Source organism: Canis lupus, chromosome 23 (genome assembly GCF_011100685.1).
Source record: "Canis lupus familiaris isolate Mischka breed German Shepherd chromosome 23, alternate assembly UU_Cfam_GSD_1.0, whole genome shotgun sequence".
Taxonomy (NCBI): domain Eukaryota; kingdom Metazoa; phylum Chordata; class Mammalia; order Carnivora; family Canidae; genus Canis; species Canis lupus.
Window position 1 is genome coordinate 33,694,370 of NC_049244.1, and position 19,232 is coordinate 33,713,601.

At 40.7% G+C, this 19,232-nt stretch overlaps 1 protein-coding gene and 1 long non-coding RNA gene across 7 annotated transcripts in view; both read right to left on the bottom strand.

Moving 5' to 3' along the window:
• The window catches only part of STAG1 (stromal antigen 1), a 393,362-nt gene extending 384,814 nt beyond the window's left edge, over positions 1–8,548 (bottom strand). The window contains exon 1 of one of the 2 annotated variants that reach the window (XM_038570965.1): positions 8,300–8,548. The gene's annotated coding sequence lies outside the window, so the exon portion shown is untranslated. The remainder of the gene's footprint in view (positions 1–8,299) is intronic. The other variant, XM_038570961.1, reaches the window with a different exon arrangement.
• A 1,685-nt stretch (positions 8,549–10,233) lies between these two features.
• LOC100686256 overlaps positions 10,234–19,232 on the bottom strand; it is a 115,137-nt gene continuing 106,138 nt past the window's right edge. Inside the window, exons 4-5 of one of the 5 annotated variants that reach the window (XR_005377059.1) lie at positions 16,934–17,047; positions 10,234–11,391 (exon numbers count right to left, since the gene is read on the bottom strand). This is a non-coding gene — a long non-coding RNA (uncharacterized LOC100686256). Of the gene's footprint in view, positions 11,392–12,609; positions 12,656–16,933; positions 17,048–19,232 lie in introns of those variants that run through there. The other 4 variants (XR_005377057.1, XR_005377056.1, XR_005377058.1 and 1 more) reach the window with 4 other exon arrangements.

The following is a 19,232-nucleotide window of genomic DNA, read 5'->3' on the forward strand; positions in this document are numbered from 1 at the left end:
TAAAATAAAATAAAGGGACTCTGCTGAAAAACTCTTCTGATTTTTATCACTTTCAACACATAGTGTGTCTATAATTTGGGATGAAATGACAGGGAGAAGGCCTTAATTTTGCACATTACCCTTCCAAAGTATCTTTAATCTAACCACCTCCACAGTATTTCATGTATTATTCCCATTAGTTTGTCTTGTTGCTTTGGAGTTTTGGGTTTCAATGTCTCCCAAAAGAACAGGAGCTTAAGGGTAAAACCTATGTATTTACGATCTTTATATACTCCCTATTCGTCATGGAGTAGGCACTCAAAAATACTTATTGAAAAAAATCTTAACTGGATTCCCATCACAGAGATGAGACAACTGAGGCCTGCAGAAATTAAATATTCTACCCAAAACCACAGAACCATTATATGATGGAACAGGAAAGAAGAGTAAGTCTCCATAAAATAATCTTGGAAATGCAAAAGATTCCAACATGCAGAAATGAGGCCAAGAAGAAAAAAATAGCCTTTTACAAAATTTAGAGTTCAGGTTCTGAAAATTAGTCTGGGTTTAAATCCTGGCTCTGTCATTTATTAGCTGTACAGCTTTGGGACAATTACTCTACAACACGACACAAGATATTGTGCCATGTGACCACCACCACTCACCAGATCTTATGACAAAAATAAATGCAGCAATAAATACATCTGCAACAAATGAAAATACACAGAGTGATAAACGTTGGCTGAAGCGATCCTACAACTTAGTGCTTATTTGCTTTCTGTTTTCTCTTTGTGAGGTATCTCAAGTAGGCAACACAACACATAAAATCTAGTTAACAGTTTAAAGATTTATAAAATGGGTCTCCTGGGTGGCTCAAATGGTTAAGCGTCTGCTTTGGCTCAGGTCAAGATCCCAGGGTCCTAGGATCAAGCCCTACAGCAGGCTCCCTGCACAACAGGAGCCTCATGACACCTACCAGCATCCACTAAACTGTGGCAGGTTAACTTTTTAGCCTTTGAGTACTGTAAAATCTCAGGCCTTTTAACCACTCATGACAGGCATTAGCACATAATCAAGGTTTATTATAAATGAAGGAAAGATTCCACTTCCATATTATCAGGAAAAAGCAAAACAACTATATGCTGCCTTTAAGAGGTACACATGAAACACAAAGAGTTTTTAAGTAAATCAGTTTAAAAAAGATATACTATAGAAACAGTAAGCTCAAGAAAGTAGGGGATCCCTGGGTGGCTCAATGGTTTAGAGCCTGCCTTCAGCCCAGGGCGTGATCCTGGAGACCCGGGATCGAGTCCCACATCGGGCTCCCTGCATGGAGCCTGCTTCTCTCTCTGCCTGCCTGTGTCTCTGCCTCTATGTCTCTCATAAATAAATAAAATCTTTAAAAAGAAAAAAGAAAGTTGAAGTGGTTATATTAATATCACATAAATAGACCCAAAAACAAAGTTATTACCAGAGATAAAGAAAAATATATAATGACAAAAAGATCAAATAGTATTACATATTTCATATGCTTAATAATAGAGCTCAAAAATGAGACAAAAATTGACAGAATTAAAAGAGAAATAGTTGCATGAAAAAGGCAACTATGATTGAAATCACAGTTGGATATTTTAACCTTTCAGCAACTGATGTAACTACATACCCCTTAAAAAAAAAAAAAAAAAAAAAGCAAATGTACAAATGATTTGAAAATGCTACCAAAACACCTTAATCTAATTGTTATTTACAGAATACTACACCCAACAACTACATAATACATTCTTTTCAACTGTGAAAAGTCCATAAAACAGTCCATAAAATGCAGTGATAAAACAAGTTTCAATAAATTTAAAGGGATTAAAATCATATTTATTTTTGGTATATATTTGGGTATATTCTCTGACCTCTAAAGGAAGTTAGAAATCAATAATGATATCTAAAATCATCCCAAATATTGAAAATTAAACACACTTTTAAGTAGTACACATGTTAAAGAAATTACAAAGCAAATGAGAAATTATTTGAAGTTGAATAACAAAAAAACAACATATCAAAATTTGTGGAATACAACAGTGCTTATAAGGAGAGTGACAGCGTTTTTTTTTTTTTTTTTAAGATTTTATTTATTTATTCATGAGAGACACAGAGACAGAGAGGCAGAGACATAGGCAGAAAGAGAAGCAGGCTCCATGCAGGAAGCTGGATACAGAACTTGATCCTGGGACCCCAGGATCCCGCCCTGAGCCGAAGGGAGACACTCAACCCCTGAGCCACCCAGGTGTGCCAAGAGTGATAGTTTTTAATGTTTAAATTAGAAAACAAGTAGTATCTAAAATTTATGACCTAAGATTCCACTTTAAAGAAGCTAGAAAAAAAAAAAATGTGGAAGGAAAGAAAATTATAAGGAAAAGAACAAATGATAGAGAAAACAAATGGAGAAAACTGGCAATATTATTACTTGAAAAGATAATATTGGTAACCCAAGAATGATACTGGTCAAGAAAAAAAGAAGGGACATACTAACACCACCAGAAATTAAAGAGGAGATAGCACTACAGATCCCACAGACATTAAAAGGATATTAAGGTGGGATGCCTGGGTGGCTCAGCAGTTGAGCATCTGCCTTTGGCTTAGGGCATGATCCTGGAGACCTGGGATCGAGTCCTGCATCGGGCTCCCAGCCCGGAGCCTGCTTCTCCCTCTGCTATTGTATCTCTGCCCCTCTCTCCCTTCTCTCTCTCTCTCTCTCTCTCTCTCTCTGTTTCTCATGAATAAGTAAAGCCTTTTAAATAAACAAATAAATAAATAAATAGGATATCAAGGGAATCTTGTAAATCATTTATATCAATAAATGAAATGAGGTAAATAAATGTCTTTAAAAATACAACTTACCAAAACGGACAAGATGAAACAAAATAAGCCATGTGTCTACTAACAAAATTGAATGTGAATGTTACCAAAAACCTTCCCACAAAGAAAATTCCAAGTCTAGACGGTATCACTGGTGAATTCTAATAGACATTCAATTAAAAATTAGTATCAAAGCTAAAATTCTTTCAGTAAATAAAGGAGCGCCTCCCAACCTATTTTATGAGGCCATCATTATCATTATACTGAAACCTGACAACAACATTGCAACCAAAGAAAACTACAAAGCAATATCCCTCATGAATATCCTCAAATCCCTAACATTAAATAAAAAAAGGAAAATACTCTGTGACTAAGTGAAATTAACCTAGGAATCAAGGCTATTTTAACTTTTGAAAATCACCATTTATTTATCCATTCTATCACTAATAAACATCTTGTTTCTAAATTTTGGCCACTGCAAGCAAGGTTATTACGAACATTTTTATTCACGTTATCTTCGACTAAGTAGATAAAACAAATTTTTCTGCAAAATGACCATGTCAATTTATACTCCTGCGAAGAGGGAGTATACTTTCTCTACACTCTCACCAACACTTGATATTATCAGAATGCTTAATGTTCACCAATTTGATAATATGAAAGTTTCTTCTTAGAGTTTTACTTTGTACTATTCTGATTACCAAGATTTAACTCACTGCTTTTTTTTTTTTTACTCTGAGTCATGGTACACTTAGGTGAGCTCCAACTGACATTCTTAATTTAAAAAACAAAATTAGAAAAAAAAAATTAGAAAATAGAGAACACAACATAAAAGTTAAATGAAATAACATTTAACTTTTATTTCCATTTTATATGTGTTTATACCAGGTCACAGCGTAAAATGTTTTTAACTGTGAGCTCTAGCAACTTAAAAGCCATTATTATAGCTGTTTCATTATGGCAAAACTCTATAGAGACATTTGGGCAAGTTACTAGTGCACCATTCAGGCCCATAACACAAAGGATTGTATTTTATAAAGAAAGTAGGACCTGAGGTGTCCTTCAAGCACAAACTGGAAAAACAGAATTAGAAGAGGGGGAGGTGGGACACCTGGGTGCCTCAGTAGTTGAGTGTCTCTGCCTTGGGCTCAGGTCATGATCCAGGGGTCCTGGGATCGAGTTCCGCATTGGGCTCTGGACAGGGAGCACGCTTCTCTCTCTGACTATGTCTCTGCCTCTCTGTCTCTCATGAATAAAATTTTTTAAAGGGAGGGGAGGAAAAAAACCTGAGGGAAGCAGTAAGGGATGGATTACATGGAGAAAAGATCTATAAAACCAACTGGTCTATGACGTACTTAAAGCTCATTTCAAAAGAATCACATTTGTCAATAAAACAAGGTTTCTCTCAGCACTAAGATAGGAAGTAGGAGCCTATCCTCTTAACTATTGAAAACTGACCCCTCCTTCTCCAGAAATATTATCCTAATTCCTATCTTAAAATTCATCTCATTCTAGAGCTTTGCAGGAGCATTCTTTTAGATCTCTGCTTCCTACTTTTCCCTAAAGAGTCTCAAAGTAGCTGGAGACATCTTAATTCTAAAGACTTATGTTTATTCAGCTAAAAATGACTGACCAAGCCCCTACTATACCCCCTTTCTATTAAGAAATTGTGTACGCCTCACAATTTTAACCCCTTGGTTATATTCTTTAAAGTTTGATATCCTTAACTAAAACTAATTGCCTCCTCTTGAAAATCTTTTTTCAGACTCAAACCATCCCACACACCATGACCCAACTTCTGCTACCTTTTTTGTTCCACCAATAATATCCCTCCTCTGACCCTTCCAAAGAACTATTCTTTTTCCTAAGAATTTCTTCCTCACAAACTACAGACTAATCACACCACAGCAATTGCCTGGTGTAATGAGTTTGAATCTGTCACTTAATAGGAGTGTGATCTTAAGCATTAAAATCTCTTATGAGACTCAATCTCATCTCTAAAATAGGTAAAACAATAGGTATTAAGGAATAATGATAATTACATAATCTCCTATTGCCTTCCTTATTAAAGTTTTTTATTTTTAGTTTTTACTTTTAATTCCCTCTAAACGCAATATAACATTTTTATAGAGAGAGGCACTTAAAGTGAGGTACCAGGAAATGTGGGAAAGGAAAAGGTTTAAAGACAAAAAAATATGAGTAAACTTGTCAAGTGTGTTACTGGTCTCCCTCTGTGCTCTCCTATGTTCAGATTCTAAGGAGGCAAACATAAAAATACTTCTTTCCCAATGGTAAGCAAAAATCTAAGAACTCTCAATGACCCACACCCTTTAAATTCTCCTCCCTTTGACTGTGGGGAGACCTGTCAATATAAGAAGATATCATCACTCCAGTGGTTGTTGTATGGCAAATAGATTTTGTATATGTATTTAAGGTCCCTAATCAGTGGAGTGTCCCAAAAGGAAATTATCCTGGGTGTGTCTGACCAAACTGGATGAGCTTTAAAAAGGGGTCTTAAAGGAGAATCTAGAGGTCACAAAGGAAGTCAAGGGGACTGGGACCTGCTTGTCTGAATAAAAGCAACAGTCATATATGAACTGCTTATGTAGACTGTAAGCTAGCAAAAAGCTAGCAAGAGGGACTTACAACCACAAGGGTGTTAAGTCCAATTTCCACAAGGAAATTAACTATGCCAACAAGTACTGAGTTTGGAAGAACACCCTGAACCTCAGTTAAAAACTATAGCTATAGCTGACATCCTGATGAGATAGGTGAGATGCTGTACAGAGTCTAGCTACAAAGTATCCAGATCTCTCACCTGCAGAAACCTTCAATTACTGGATGTTGTTTAAGCTCCTAAATTTGTTGTACTTTGCTATACATCAAAAGAAAATGAATACACTCCCTCACTCTAGGACTAACCAGCAAAGAAAAAAATGGGAAAAGAAAACACAACTTCAGGTACCTCCATTTTGACCTCAGTCTGTACTTTCTTATGGAATAAACTCCTCTTTCTGGCTCATCTCTTAACTCAGGCAAAACACCCTACTTACTGGCAAAGCATCCCCTGATGGGAACCGAAAACTACACCCACAAGCAATAAGGACTGCCCTGAGCCAGGAAGACCCCATGTGACTGACCCTAAGACAATGACCTGACCTTCACTGCCCACTTGCACGTACCCCACCCATCTCTGATCCACATTTCCCTTACACAAACCTAGAAGTATTTTGAGCATTTTGGGGGAGAGAGTTCTCTCAGCATTGGCCTTACTGAAATAAGCTTCTCCTTTCCTGTTTCACCACCTTTTGCCTCTGCCTTTGGATTTTTGTCAGTAGCAAGTGGCTGGACCTAGTCTGATTAGGATCCCTAGAGCCAGGTGCTCTTGAACCCCTGATCCCAGGCTACAAAAAGATTTATCTTCTTCTTCAAGGTGCATTAGATCTCCTCACAGCACTGATTATGAAGATAAACAGATACAGAATGGAAGTGTTAAAGGCTAAAACTGCATAAAATTTTTAAAGTTTTAACTATTAAAAAGTACTTTTTCGTACACATCTTGTTAAATAACTACCACATAACTTATTACCTTCATTTTAGTGATGAGAAAAAATGAGGTTCAAAGTGTGACATTCCAAAGATGACAAATCTAGGGAATGTTCAAAGTAATTTCAGTTCAGGGTTTTTGCCCCTACACCACAGCCCCCCTTAAGGCTTTAAAAGAGCCATTCAAATCAACGGTAATTGTATTACTGTCTTCAAAGGATGGAATGCCAGTAACGTAACTTCCCACATTTCACATCTATTTCAGTATCTCCTAGCTTTGTCAGAACATCAAAACCGAAGTGGATACTGAGAAATTTCCACTCAAAAGTAGTTTGGTTGTAAAAATGTCCACTGATAAACCACCTGAATAAACTTAAAACACATTTTGAAAAATATAAATAAAAAATTCAGCAAAACACCTGTAGGTTTTCCAGAACTTTATTTAGAAAGCAATTTGTGTTTCAACTGTTCACAAAAACCAAAAGTAGACAATCCTTCCGGATCCTTCAATATTCTCCCCCCCTTCTGCAATTTTAAATCTGAAATCAACACTATAAATATGAAAATACAGCACAATGTATCATACAATAAATCGTTTTTATTTTCATTGTTGTGTATTATTTCCCTAGGTATATTTACCAACAAAATTTGCCATTTTCTTAAACACACGGAAAACTAAAAGGTAGAGTCTTACTCAAACCCCACATAAATCACAAATAACAGAACTTTCCCTATGCCAATTCAAGTACTTTCACACTTTATTTTCCTAAGAAGATGAAAAATAGGGTCCTTTCGAGTCACGACCACGAGAAATAAACTATATTCATCCTCTTAACATGAACTTAACAGCAAATAATTTGCTATCGTCACATTACAAACAGTATTGTTTTGGGTCTAAGCTTCCAAAACCATCCCATGATTTATACGCCCCGGGCACGATTCTCCGCAATGTGAAGAGAATCGAAAACATTTCAAATGTGGGTAGAAAGGGTGACGTGACAATCTTAAAGACCTGAACATTTTTTAAGTCCCTACAGCACACAAGAAACACCCAGCTCGGACCCTCCAATCGAGGCCCAGGACCAACTCCAGGCACTCCGGTTTCCCAGCTCTTCACCCCGCCCCCACCCCGAGAAAGGAGGGAAAACAACTTTTATTGGCCTCTTCTCCCGGGGAATTGGCAAACTAGCGGGGCAGTGCTCCGGCCTGAACACGTTTCACGGGGAGGCCTCCGTCGGGGGCGGGGAGGGCAGATAGCGGGAAAGCCCGGCTTCGACGCCCCTTCTCCCCCAGGCTCCAGCCCCCTGCCCCACCCCGCCAAGAAGACGTCTCGGCCGGCCGCCACGCTGAGCGACCCCCAGGCCCCTCCGCTGAGGCGAGCTCGTTGTCATGTGACGACGCCGCCGCTAAAACACCGCAGAAACGCAGGGCGGCGGGCGGCGGGCGGCTTTCGCACCAGCCCGCCTCGGCCCGGCCCCGCCGGGCGCGGGCGAGTCCCGAGAGTCCGGGCGGGGAGGGGGGGCGGACGGAGGGAGGGCGGAGGGCGGGCTTGGCGGCGGGCCCGAGCGCGCCACAAAGGCTTCCGCGCCCGTCGCTGTAGTGCCCGAGCGGGCGGGGGCACAATTTTCGGGCCCGCGGGAGGGGTGGGGAGGAACGAGGGCTCAGAGGTGCCCGCCGCGCCCACAGGCGCCCCCCCCGGCCGCCCGGTCGGCCAGCGGCTGCCGCGCCCCGCACAGGCCCGCGCGGCCTCCCTCCCCCGCGCGGGGCCCGCGCCCGGCCCGCCCGCCCGCTCCTCGCTCGCGCTCCCTCGCTCTCTCGCTCTCGCCCGGCCTCCATCTTGGATCCGCGCTTCCAGCCCCCGCGCCGCTGCCGCCGCATTCCCCCTTTCCCGCCCCCCGCCGCCGTCGCCGCCGCCCGCACTCACCTCAGCTGCCCATCCGGGCGCCGCCGGCCGTCGACCTAGTTTCCCCCCAAAAGTCTCCGGTGTGTTATTCCCGATGTGGGGGGGTTGTTACGGGGTGGTCGCCGGGGGTTCGGGAGCGGGGGCCGCGCCTTCAACGGAGCTGCAATCCTAACCCGCCATCTGGTGGCATTTTCCACACGCCAATGGCGCCGCTGCAGACTTGGGTCCGGACCGCCCTCTGCTGGCCGCGACGCTTACTGCCTGGCTGACGGGACGGGCCTGCCCGGAAAGGGGAGGGAGCTGAGGCGCGAGCTGGGGGCCGCGGCGGGGACGCGCGCAAACGCTTTCCTGTGGGGATTGCACGCACGCGCACCAGCGGGGCGGGAAACGTGGCTGCTGCGTGGAGGCTCCGCCCCCGCACGGAGCGGGCGCCCCGCTCAGCCAATCGCCATCGGCGGATGCCTCTCGGTGAGGGCGTGGGGCTGGGGCTGGGGCCGCCCGAGGCTGGCGGAAGGACGGCCACGGTGGCGCCTGCGCGCCCCTCTAGCCGAGTAGCTGCCCGCCATTTTCGGAGCTTTTCCGAGACCTGGGAGGGAGACCCGCCCCCGGCGCCTTCACCGAGGCCCCTCCCCGGGTCTGGAGACTGGTGCTTCCCTGCGGCTCCGCCTGACTTCGCGCGGCTCCCTCCCCGCGTCCTGGGCGCGTTCTGCGGCAACGGGAGGGTGTAGCGGAGCCAAAGCCGCCTCCCGCCTCTCCGGGGTGTAAAGAGGGCCTCCGAGCTTAGCACTGTATTAGCTGCTCATTGTTGACTGTTGGCAAGGCGCTTTCGCGAGGGAGGGTGAAAAGGTTTTGAGAACTGTGCAGGCCCTCCCGCGCCGAGGTAAACGCTACAGTGCCTGCCCCGCGCCGATTGGCGTCGTCCCTGCCTCTGTAAAGCGGAGCCTCTCTAGTGCCGGCTTTGCATAAGGCGGCAGCATTGGCTAGTTAGTGAGGAAGGAATGCAGCTAGACCGGGAAAACACCGCCTCGGCTCTGGAATGCGATTTCTCTCCCCCACAGCGGTAAGGACGGCTTTCAGGGGCTCGGAGACGGACGGGAGAAGGTACTAACGTGAGATCGTGACCCAAACCTGCCCTTGAACGGCGCCTCTTCTACCCGCCTTTCCGTGGCTCGCCTCCTCAACTTTGCAATACCAAAAGTGAATTCTTCATCTCCCAGGTCATCAGCCCCATTTACGACTAAATTCTCTGTTGCTAGAGCCCGCTCTGTTTTAATATTGCCTTAGAAGCGCTCAATTCCTTTACAGTCTTCAGAGCCAGTCTCCAGTAAGTTACCCCTATTTCTGGTTTCTTTCCCAAAAGGTCACAAAGTGTGTGGCTGTTTGACTGGAGGAAGTCGCAACCAACCTTGTTGGGTATGAATTCGTGACTGGAGATACACATATATGTGTGTGTATACTAATATATATTAATATTAGTATATATATACACACACACACACTCATCTCTGGTTAATTTATTTTGTATTCTCTGCAAAGATTGTTGGCAGCTTTCCCTGTTATTAAAGATGCTAGTCTCAATCCATGCTTATAGATATGACTTCATTTAGTTTTCCTGGGATCAAAGCTATGAGACTACAAATTCTCCGATTTGATATTCTCTCCATCTTGAAATGTCTGTAGTCCCATGTTGTTTGTGATCTCAAAAATTCTCACCAAATAAACCTGTTCTCCCCGTCTTTCCAAAGCCAGTCCTCCTTGGACTGCCTATGCCATCCCTTCCCACCTCCTTACACCAGTACATTTGTAAGGTCTTGTATCTTCAATGTCCTTATCCACCAGCTGCTTCTGTTTTTCAACACAGTTTCCATTGTCTTTTTAAAAATTTCAGTGCTACTATTCTCTCCAGTTACTGTACTATCAACCTTCCTTTCACGGTCATTTCTGAAAAGAAGCAGTCACCGCCTTCTTTTATACTTTATTCCTTAGCCTGTATCAATCAGACTTCGTAATAGCAAAATGAAATTGCACTTTAAGATCAACAGAGTTCTAATTAACAATCATTTTCTCATTCATCATTTTCTTGACACATCCAATCCCTAAACCCTCCTTAAAGTCCTATTTCCCTTTATTTTAAGGTAATCCCTGGTATCTACAACCTGCCTGATTTACTGGTCTTATACTGTTGCTAGCTCCTACTCCTTCTTCCATCCCACAGTTCAACTCCTCTCTGTCCTTCTCTACTACATTCTTTCACTTCAAAAGTCTCCCAAAATTATGATTTCTGATTTTTCCCTCAACTAAAATTCCTCCTGTTCAGCTTACTTGCCAGGAAGCTCCAGCTTAAAATTTAAACATTTAAAATGATATTTTTAAAAATTCAAATTTCCTATTTTCTCTTTAATAGCATTGTCATCTCAGTTTAATAATTAAAAACAAGGACTCTGGAACCATACTGCTCCGGAAAGCTGTGTGGATAAATCTCTTTGTGCCTCAGTTTCCTCACTTGTTGGAATAACAATAATACCTGTCTCATAGAGTTGCTATGAGTATTAAACAAATTAACGATTATATAGAAATGCCATTGGTGTTATTGAAGTGTTGTTTTTATCTTGTTAAGAACTTTTTGACAATTTTTTTAAATATCCAAGGGCATGCATGAGTAGTCAACTTTCTGAGTTTAGAGAAATCTAAAATGTTCTTTATTTTGCTCTCTCACTTAACTCAATGGTTGAGCTGGTGTTTATAAATAATTACCTAGTCTTCTAGTTTCTAAATTGTAAGGCTAGACTTTATGCTTTTCCTTCAAAATAGCCCAACTCCCATGATATCCTCATTCAGATTTCTTACTTTTTTCTCCCACTGCTTTATCCTCATTCAAGGCTGTTCCTCTCCACCAACTCCCATTGTCTTATGTCCTAACAAGCATAATAATAGCCTTCTGAAAAGTCTTTGTCTTTCATTCACCACCCTTTAAAAAATGCACAAAAGCTTTTTGTGATTCCTTTGGTTTATAAAATATAATCAAAATTACTTAATGGTATTGAAGAAATGACTTGATCTTTTTCCAATTTCTGCCTATTTTCTCACAACTTCTTCATATTAGTTGATTTAGCCTGAAAAAAATCATAAATGTAAGCAAACAAAAGATACATTTAAAGTTTAGCTATTTGGTAAGATAAGGTGATGAGTTATCATAATATGTTGACTATGTTATGGAATCACACATTTCCCAGGAGCCCCTGCTTCTGTGAAATTCTTAATCGAGATTCCAAAATTCTTGGCAAAGATTTTCAAAAACCACAGTTTTCATGAACAGCTTCAAGCCATAGCTATGAACAAAATATCAAAACAGATATCTGAAACTAGTGTGGATATTACTTAAAGATTCTTAAATATTATTTAGGGTAGATTGGGGTGCCTCCATGGCTCAGTTGGTTAAGCTTCTGAATCTCAGGGTTGTGAGTTCAAGCCCTGTGTTGGCTCCACACTGGCCGTGAAGCCTACTTAAAAAAAATATTTTTTTAAAAATTAAGGATAGGGGATCCCTGGATGGCTCAGCAGTTTGGCATCTGCCTTTGGCCCAGGGCGTGATCCTGGAGTCCCACGTCGGGCTCCCGGCATAGAGCCTGCTTCTCCCTCCTCCTGTGTCTCTGCCTCTCTCTCTGTGTCTATCATAAATAAATAAATAAATAAATAAATAATCTTAAAAAAAAAATTAAGGATAGGGAATAAAGTATTGGTTTGTTTAGTCCATGTTCCTTGGTGACCTTGGAATTCTACCTCATTGCTCATTTCAAGTCATTTGAAATGAGCCCTGGCCCACTTTGAAGATTCATCCTTAATAGGTTCGATGTCTAAAAAAGGAAGACACATACCCACTACAGTTTTATTTCAACTCAATTTCTTAGCCAACCTGGTGCAAAAGTAGATATTTAATATTATATATTTAAAAATTGCAGTTACAGAGTTATACATCAATGTATTATAATATAAATGCATTGCAGAATAAATGGTTAACATTAATCAATACCATGAAGAATTTTGCCTTACAATACTAGGAGCTAGTCTGTGACTATTTTTAAAGGATTTTTACTTAAGTAATCTCTACACCCAATGTGGGCTCAAACTCAAAACCCTGAGATTAATAGTCACATGCTCTATTGACAGTCAGCTAGGCACACCTAGTTTGTGACTATTTAGATGGCAGAGTAGGGATCCCTGGGTGGCGCAGCGGTTTGGCGCCTGCATTTGGCCCAGGGCGCGATCCTGGAGACCCGGGATCGAATCCCACGTCGGGCTTCCGGTGCATGGAGCCTGCTTCTCCCTCTGCCTGTGTTGTGTCTCTGCCTCTCTCTCTCTCTCTCTCTCTGTGTGTGACTATCATAAAAAAAAAAAAAAAAAAAGATGGCAGAGTAACTTTAAAATTTGTCTTTTTTCCTATTTGGATAATTTTAACATGAAGATTTCAAAGTGAAACATGTCCAGACAATTTGTTCTCATGACTAGAATGATGGTATTCCTTTCACAAAAGGCTTTTTTCATTTTAGTGGTTTTATATTTCTAGAACGGTTTTAGACACAATAAAGAAGGTATAGAAGGAGGAAGGTATAGAGATTTCCCATACACCCACACATACATAGCCTTCTTCCCTATTATCAACATTACTTACCAGAATGATACATTTGTTGCCAAAGATAAACCTATATTGACACATCATAATCACCCAAAGTCCAGTTTACCTTAAAGTTCACTCTTGGTGGTGTACGTTCTGTGGAATTGGATAAATGTATAATGCTATCTATCTATCATTATAATAACATACTAGTATTTTCATTATCCAAAAAATCTGTACTCTGTATATTCATCCTTCCTTCTCCCTGACCCCTGGCAACCACTGATTTTTTTATTCTTTCCATAGTTTTATCTTTTCCAAAATGTCATGTTGTTATAATCATACAATACGGGCAGCCCCGGTGGCGCAGCGGTTTAGCGCCGCCTGCAGCCCAGGGTGTGATCCTGGAGACCCTGGATCGAGTCCCACGTCAGGCTCTCTGCATGGAGCCTGCTTCTCCCTCTGCCTGTGTCTTTGCCTCTCTCTCTCTCTGTGTCTCTATGAATACATAAATAAAATATTTAAAAAAAAATAATCATACAATACGTAGCCTTTCAGACTGGTTTATTTCACTCAATAATATGCTTTAAGTTTCCTCTATGTCAGGGGATCCCTGGGTGGCTCAGCAGTTTAGCTCCGGCCTTTGGCCCAGGGTGTGATCCTGGGGTCCCAGGATCGAGTCCCACGTCGGGCTCCCTGCATGGAGCCTACTTCTCCCTCTGCCTGTGTCTCTGCCTCTGTGTGTGTGTGTGTGTGTGTGTGTGTGTGTGTGTCTCATGAATAAATAAAATCTTTTTTTAAAATGTTTCTTCTATGTCTTTTCATGACTTGATTGTTCATGTTTTTTATTAGTGCTGAATAATAATCCATTATCCAGATGTACCACAATTAATTTATCCATTCATCTACTGAGGGATATATTGGTTGCTTCCAAGTTTTGGAAATTATGAATAACGCTGCTGTCAGGATTCCTATGCAAGTTTTTTGTGAACATGTTTTCAACTCATTTGGATAAATACCAAGGAGTGTGATTGCTGGATCATATGGTAAGAGTATATTTAGTTTTGTAAGAAACTGCCAAATTGTCTTCCAAAGTGGCTGAACCAGGGTGCCTGGGTGGCTCACTCAGTTTGGCATCTGCCTTCAGCTTAGGTCATGCTTCCAGAGTCCTGGGATCAGGCCCTACATCCTGCTCCCTGCTTGGCAGGGAGCCTACTTCTCCCTCTGCTCCTCCCACAGATTCTCTCTCTCTCTCTCTCTCTCTCTCTCTCACTTTTTCTCAAATGAATAAAAAAGTCTTTAAAACACACACACACACAAAGTCACTAAGCCATTTTACATTCTAACCAGCAACATAGGAGTGTTCCTATTGCTCCACATCCTTGACAGCATGTGGTATTGTCAGTGTAGTGTTCCACATTTAGGCCATTCCAGTCGGTGTATAGTGGGATCTCATTGTTATTTCAGTTTGCATTTCCCTGGTGACATATGATGTAGGGCATCTTTTCATATGCTTGTTTGCCACTATATATCTTCTTTGGTGAGATATCTGTTAAGGTCTTTGGCCTATTTCTTATTTGAGTTGTTTGTTTTCTTACCATTGCATTTTAAGAATTCTCTGTATATTTTGGATAACAGTCCTTTATCAGATGTGTCTTTTGCATGTATTTTGTCCCAGTCTGTGGCTTGTCTTCTAATTCTTTTGATGTTGCCTTTTGCTGAGCAGAAGTTTTTAATCTTGATGAAGTTCAGCTTATCAATTATTTATTTCATAGATTTATCTTTGCTGTTGTATCTAAAAAGATGTCACTATACCCAAGTCATCTAGGTTTTTTTCCTCTATTATCATCTAGGAGTTATATAGTTTTGCATTTCACATTTAGGTCTGTGATCCATGTTGAGTTAATTTTTTATGAGGGATGTAAGATCTATAGTTTTTTGGTTGTGTTTTGTTTTGTTTTGTTTGCCTATAGATGTCCAGTTGTTCCAGAACCATTTATTGAAAGACTATCTTTTCTCTATTTTACCACCTTTCCTCCTTTGTCAGAGAACAGTTGACTATATTTATGAGATTTTATTTCTGGACTCTCTATTCCATTGACCTGTCTGTTCTTTTGCCAAGTATCACACTATCTTGATACTGTAACTTAATGGTAAGTCTTGAAGTCAGGTAGCATCAGTCCACCAACTTTGTTCTTCTCCTTTAATATTGTGCTGGCTATTCTGGGTCTTTTGTTTCTCCATATAAACTTTATTCTTTTTATTGAAGTATAATTAACATTTAGTGTTTCTGGTGTACAATATAATGATTCAACAATTCTGCACATTACTCAATGCTTTTTTTTTTTTAAGATTTTATTTATTCATGAGAGACACACAGAGAGAAAGAGAGAAAGGCAGAGACATAGGCAGAGGGAGAAGCAGGCTCCATGTAGGGAGCCCGATGTAGAACTTGATCCTGGGACTCCAGGATCACACCTGGGCTGAAGGCAGGCAATAAACCACTAAGCCACCCAGGGATCCCCTACTCAATGCTTATTAAGGAAATGTACTCTTGATCCCTTTTATCTATTTCATCCCTCCATCACCTTGCTTCTCCATATACACTTTAGATCATTTTTGTTGGGATCCCTGGGTGGCTCAGCGGTTTAGCACCTGCCTTCGGCCCAGGGCGCAATCCTGGAGTCCTGGGATCGAGTCCCACGTCGGGCTCCCTGCATGTAGCCTGCTTCTCCCTCTGCCTGTGTCTCTGCCTCTCTCTCTCTCTCTCTTTCTCTATGTCTATCATGAATAAATAAATAAAATCTTTAAAAAAAAAAAAAGAATCATTTTGTTGATGTCCATAAAATAACTTGCTGGGACTTTTATTTGAATGGCATTATCAATAAATCAAGTGGGAAGAACTGACATCTTGATGATACTGAGTTTTCTTATCCATGAACATGGACTGTCTTTCCATTTATGTAGTTCTTATCTGATTGCTTTCATCAGAGTTTTGTAGTTTTCTTCATATAGATCTTATAAAAATGACTTTTCAAAGTAACATTTTATTCATGATTCTTCCCTTCTTGACCCTTTTTACAGAGTTCTAGGTGCAGCTATTAGATATTTAGACCAAAGAGGTTTCCTGATTATGCTTTCTCATTCTTCACTTTCACTACTTTTATAAACTGCATGAATATCTGTAATATAGTATTTTAGGGATCATGACCAGTCTTATTTTACTCTCCCAAAATGAAGTATTCTTCTTCACATTTTCACTTAGTTATAGGACATTTGCTGTTGTTTGTACTGTTAGATCTTTGCAAAAATCAGAAATTATTTTCCTTTCTCACTCTTGCAGTTAAGGTTAAGTTAAGGTGTGCCACCAACTGGTAGTGCTATGTCAGGCCTTAACTATCAGATTAACCTGTGGTTATTCCATTCCTTTTTTTTTTTTTTAACTTTTTTTTTTTAAGATTTTATTTATTTATTCACAAGAGACACAGAGAGAGAGAGACAGGCAGAGACACAGGCAGAGGGAGAGGCAGGCTCCATGCAGGGAGCCTGACATGGGACTCGATCCCAGGTCTCCAGGATCATGCCTGGACTGAAGGCAGCACTAAGCCACTGAGCCACCTGGGCTGCCTTTTTTTTTTTTTTTTTTTTTTTAATGTAGGCTCTATACCCAGAATGGAGATTGACACAGGACTTACGAGATCAAACCCTGAGATCAAGAGTCAGACACTAAACCAACTGAGCCACCCAGGCACCCCTTCCATTCCTTTTTTAATACTAACAACACAATTCCTTCTAAATATGAGCAATTACCAATGTTGGTAATAAGAGGGACTACAATACCTAGTATAAGAATACTTTCAGAATCAGTAACCTGGTTGCAGGCAAAACCCTATCCCCCTAAAATGGAGGACAAGAACTACTCAGACAGGTAAGAAAGAAAATTCATAAGTAGAGGGCTAAAACTAGTGTGGAAAGGAACTAGGGATTCTTATATATTCCTTAAGTTAGAGAATAAAATATCAGTAGAACAATCATTTGCTTACTCCAAGTTTCTTGGTGTCCTTGGAATTTCCACCTCATTGCTTCATCTGGCATGAAGCCTGCCCAAATTTAGGGAGTCCTCTTTGATAGGATAGATACAAAACAAAATATTGTTTCTATATAAACAGGAAAAAAAAACCAGTATCTATGTTTTTGCAAAAAAAATGCACACATGGCAATAAATAAGAAACAAATTAAATTATAACAAATAGCACAAAATAATTTATGATGAAAAGCAACAAATATTATAACCCTTCTTTTTTAAAGATTTTTTTAAATTTATTCATGAGAGACATAGGCAGAGGGAGAAGCAGGCTCACCACCCAAATCCTGCTGTGGGACTTGATCCCAGGACCCCAGGATCATGCCCTGAGCTAAAGGCAGATGCTCAACCAGTGAGCTGCCCAGGAGTCCCTATTATAACCCTTTCTACTTCTTGGATCAATCCCCAGGAGGAATCTCTTTCACATGTTTTTGTTTGATTGTGATTACTTAAATATTTCTAAATATGTTTATAATAGCTTTATGCAATATCTAATAACTCCCTGCTATAAAAGGTAAGGATTATGCTAACATCCACTTCAACATTTAACAATTACATTCATTTAACTATTTTGTTGGTTATCTTTGTAACTTTTAATAATATAATGTAAAACTCTAAATAATATTTCAACCTTAGATAGAAAGTATTTCAACTCTCCAATTTTACTACTGCCATTCTTCCTTCTCACCTTCCACTCACCTCCCTTAAACATAGTAAGTCTTTTCTATTCTGTCCTTTGGTTGACTCAAAGTTAACAGCCAACTTCCAGGCTAAGAAGAGTGTCAAGATTACATTTTCTTCTCCACAGCACTTCTGTCAGAACCAATAGAAAGTCATCAAAGGAGAATGTGCAGAACATGAAGATCAAATGGATTCTCTTTCCTTATCATCAACTGCCCAAATATTTATGCTTCATATTTGGGCCACAGACTGCTTATATGGCTTTATTTTTCCTAGAGTTTCAAATTGCCTTTCTTTTCCTCACTGTGTATTTTACCTAATTTATCATATCAAGTTTTTTCATTTGCTTTACTCTTTTACAGAAGAGTCTCTTTCTTTTCTTTTTTTTTAATTTTTATTTATTTATGATTGTCAGAGAGAGAGAGAGGGAGAGAGAGAGAGGCAGAGAGACAGGCAGAGGGAAAAGCAGGCTCCATGCACTGGGAGCCCGACGTGGGACTCGATCCCGGGTCTCCAGGATCGCGCCCTAGGCCAAAGGCAGGCGCCAAACCGCTGCGCCACCCAGGGATCCTCGAGTCTCTTTCTTTTGTCCCTGGTGTTTGCCCCTAATCACCTAATGAAACTTTGGCCTTCTGCCTCCACTTAACCTCATTGTTCTTTAACCCTGCTACCGACCTTTACTTCTCTTTACCCTGCTCCACAGTTGGAGCCACTCTTTTTCTAGAAACCATGTCTACTTTTTTGGTTTATCTTCTTGGTTTTTTTTGAAAATATTGTCAATAAGTAGTTTATGGAAGAGTGGGAGGAAACCTTTCAGATTTTTTAAAAGATTATTTATTTTAGAGAGAGAGAAAGCATGCAGGGCAGGGGCAGGGGCAGAGGGAGAGAGTCTTAAGCACACTCCTGGCTGAGTACATAGCCTGCCTTGGGGCTTGATCCCATGACCCTAAAATCACAACCTGAGCTGTAACCAAGAGTTGGACACGGACTGTACCACTCAGGTGCCCCACTTTCAGTTTTTTAATATTTGAAAGCATTTTTATTCAGCTAAGTCTATATAGCTGATTTACTTTCCCTAAGAACTCTGAAGGCATTGTCTGATGTATTCTAGTATTCAGTGGTATTAATACATTAGATGGAAGTATAGTCTTATTCTTAATAAATGACTAGTTTCTTATTTCTTTCATCATCATCAGAAGTTTATACATGTTTAATTTACTTTATTAGCTCTAAATCATCTCCTGGTTAAAATATTTTATGAAAACAGGGGCTTCTGGGTGGCTCAGTTGATTAGGTGTCTGACTCTTGATTTTGACTCCAGTCATGATCTCAGGGTCATTGTGATGAGGGTATACACCTTTCCTTTTCCCTTGACATCTTATTTCCCCTTTCCAGAGGCAATCACTGTTATCCATTTCCAGAAGCCTTTGGACTTTCTCTTTAATCTGAGGGTTATGACATTTCTAGGGATAAAAATTTAATAGCAAGCTATTAGGATCAGAATTGCAGATTTTTCTTTCCGAATCAATGTAAGCAATCAATGACTACAAATATCTTCTGTTAATGACACCTTTGTA